Below are 3,382 nucleotides of genomic sequence, written 5' to 3' on the forward strand. Positions count from 1 at the left end.
GGTCTGCACAAAAATGAGGAAACCTGAATGGAAGTTAACATGATGGTGGTGGTCTCCACTGTGTTCAAAGTTGATGTTTACAATGACTTTTTTTTTAAAAAAGTTAAAATATATACTGGCTATGAATTTCATATTCATAAAGTCAGGTGTGCATTCTTGTAACATTCTTTCTGTAAGTCAGCTTGATTTCTGACCAGTCTGAGCTCTTAGCCTGTCTGACGTCAGACAGCCTGGTCAAGTAAATGTTTTCTTTTTCTTTTTTCTGAATCCAATCTAGTAATTTCTACATCAGTTTCAGTTTAAAACAATCCCAGTGCAGAGTGGCCACTTATCAAGATCTCCTCTTCTCTTGTCCAGGTCCCAATTCTAAACTCCTAAGGGCCGACACAATTGCCGTTTGGCATAGCCCAGCAGAGGAGGAAAAAAACCAAAACCACTTGCCATGGAGTCAGTTTCAACTCATGGAAACACCATATGTGTCAGAGTAGAACTGACTGTGCTCCATAAGGTGTTCAATGGCTGATTTTTCAGAAGTATATCACCAGACCTTTGTTTCAAGGTGCCTCTGGGTGGCCTCAAACTACCAACCTTGTAGGTAGCAGCCAATGTCATTAACTGATTGTACCACCCAGGAACTCTAACTGAGGAGGGAGCTCTTCATTTCTTGGGCTATCCTCGGCTTTCTCACTGGGGAGTCTGCCTGTGTTTATTTGGTTCATACCAAACAACCAAACAACCTGGCAAAAATGACGGCTCTCAAATTCCACTGTGTCCTCTTTTACCTATTTCAGGAGGCCCAAGTCATAGCTTTCTCATGCATGTAGTGAGTAGCTTTGCCCTGCAGATGGTATCCTGACAGCTGGACATCCATGCCTACCCACATGGCACCTGTGGAAACTTCTGGATCTTCCCCATCCCCTTAGGAAATCTAGGGAAACTCAGGGGTTGTTTCTAGCTCCTTTTTGGTATAGATATCTCTTGCTGCTTTCTCCACTATCTTGCTGCCTTATAACTCAGAGTGCTTCTGTATGGCTGAAGCTCTCAAAATATTTTAAATTTAGAACTGACCACAAATTCTCTTTACTTTTGGATTTCCCAATTAAAGATTTTCCATATTGTCTCCCCTGGTGAATGGCCACTGTATTCTGTTTCTCATCATTCTCCAAACTCTCCTTTCTCCTCCTGAGAATTTTTTTTTTTTAAATCTACTTGGGGTTAGAGGTGAGAGAATAGGAACAAAACCTGTTCTCCCAGTTTGTATCTACTTTTTGCAATATTTTGTTCTTTCACCTGGGTGGGGGTGGGAAGGGAATTTTCTTTGGAATTTAGAGATACGGATCTCTATTAAAGCATAGAATTATAATAAAAGATAAAAATCTGTTCCTCCATGTACTGCTTCCCTCTATCCCCTTATGGTCAAAGTTCATGAAATAGTCGAGTCAACTTCATTTGTTGTTTCCACTTCCTCTCTTCCCTCACTCCTCAGCTAGTTCCAGACTAACTTCTAGTTCCACCACTCCAGGGAATACGCTCTTACCAAGGAACTTCATGTTGCTAAATCCAAAGATGTATCAGTCTTTATCGGCAGGCCTTCCAGCAGTATTTGACCCTGTTGACTACTACGTTCTTTTTCAAATACTCTCTACTGTTTTTGTGACTCTCCCTCTTCCTAGGTTTCCTTCTGTATTTTGGACCCATGTGTCTCAGTTTTCTTCATGCGCTTGTCTTCCTCTATCTACCCTTTAAATATTGGTGTTTTTTAGGGTCCTGTCTGGGGCTGTCTTCCTGTTTCACTCTACCTGCGTTTCTTCAGTGATCTTATCTACTTCCATGGCTTCATGTATTACTTATATGTCAACAACTCCCAAACTTATAACATCATCCTGTTTTTTCTGAGCTTCAGATTCATATATCCAACTAACCTCTTAACATTTCCATTTGGTTATCCAGTTCAAAACTAAACTTATTATCTTCTCCACTAAACCTGCTGTTCCCTTGAGTTTCCTATCTTTGTGAATAGTCACTTTGACCATCTAACTCGCCAAGCTTGAAAACTAGGCAATGTCCTTGATTTCTCTCTCTCTCCCCCATATATCCAGTCTTGTTAATTCTACCTGTCAAATTAATCTAAAATCTATTCACGTCTTTCTATCTCCTCAGTCAGTGCCATAGGTCAGGCAACCATTATCTCTTATCTATTGCAATAGAAAAAACTGGTCTCTGGTCTTGCCCATTTCCCTTGGTTTTATTCCAATGTCTTGAAGAATATCAAACTTCACTCACACCTATTTTGTGTTCTACCATGGGCATTATCTATAAACACATGAAGAGGTATGGAGCAGAGACTTAACAGATCTCTACTAATTTACAAATTACAGTCTAAAGTATTTTTTTAAGACCTAGATGATAACCTAACATGGAAAACAGAAATTCAGCAGGACTAATGTATTGTGAATTGAGTTATTTTACTCTTATGGCCAGGGTTCTCATTGTCTATAGACTGTTTAGGAAATTTCTAATCCATCTTTCAATAGATTTCAAAAGTCATGGCCTAAAGATTTGTTATGGGTATTTCTGGGGAGCTTTTGAGTCCAAGCCCAGAGTGCCTAAGAGTAGTAGCTCCATTAAAATTCCAATAAAATAATCTGTAACAAAGAAAAGCTTTTTATAATAGAGTGACACAATATTAAATGGCACTTTCCCTTTTGGTGTGAGTTTTGGCTAAGGCCTCAGGGCTTAGTGCTATTGTTATTAAAAGCCCCTACATTCTAAGTAGATACATGCTGGACCCATTTATCAAACTGCATGGGAGACAGAATGAAGTTTCCTTACAAGGATTTTGTAGCAGAATACTGTAGAATTTCTCTTCCCTTCCCCATGTAGAGGAAGAGTCCTTGTCTCTGGTCCTCTTAAGACATGTGATAGGAAGATTTGGAACCATTGCCACAGGAATGGAAGCAGTGTGATCACACCACACTTAGGAAAATCTGACATGATTTCTCTGGAGTTTGGGGAGGGGGGCTGGTATTTGGGATTCAGAAGCTGAAGTGGAAGAATAAATTTTAAATTGGATGTAAGATAGAAATTAAAAAAAGAGACCTTTTATTTTAGAATAGTTTTAGATTTACAGAAAATTTGCTAGTACAGTGAGTTTCCATATGTTATATAAGTAATTAAGAAACAAACATGTTACTTCTGCTTCAGTGAGTAGTATCTGGGGTCTTAAAAGCTTGTGAGTGGCCGTCTAAGATACTCCACTGGTCTCCCTATCTGGAGCAAGGGAGAATGAAGAAAATCAAAGACACAAAGGAAAGGTTAGTCCAAAGAACTAATGGACCACAAGTACTACAGCCTCCACCAGACTGAGTCCAGCACAAATAGA

This window comes from Trichechus manatus, unplaced genomic scaffold, assembly GCF_000243295.1.
Source record: "Trichechus manatus latirostris isolate Lorelei unplaced genomic scaffold, TriManLat1.0 scaffold00289, whole genome shotgun sequence".
In the NCBI taxonomy this organism is placed as follows: Eukaryota; Metazoa; Chordata; class Mammalia; order Sirenia; family Trichechidae; genus Trichechus; species Trichechus manatus.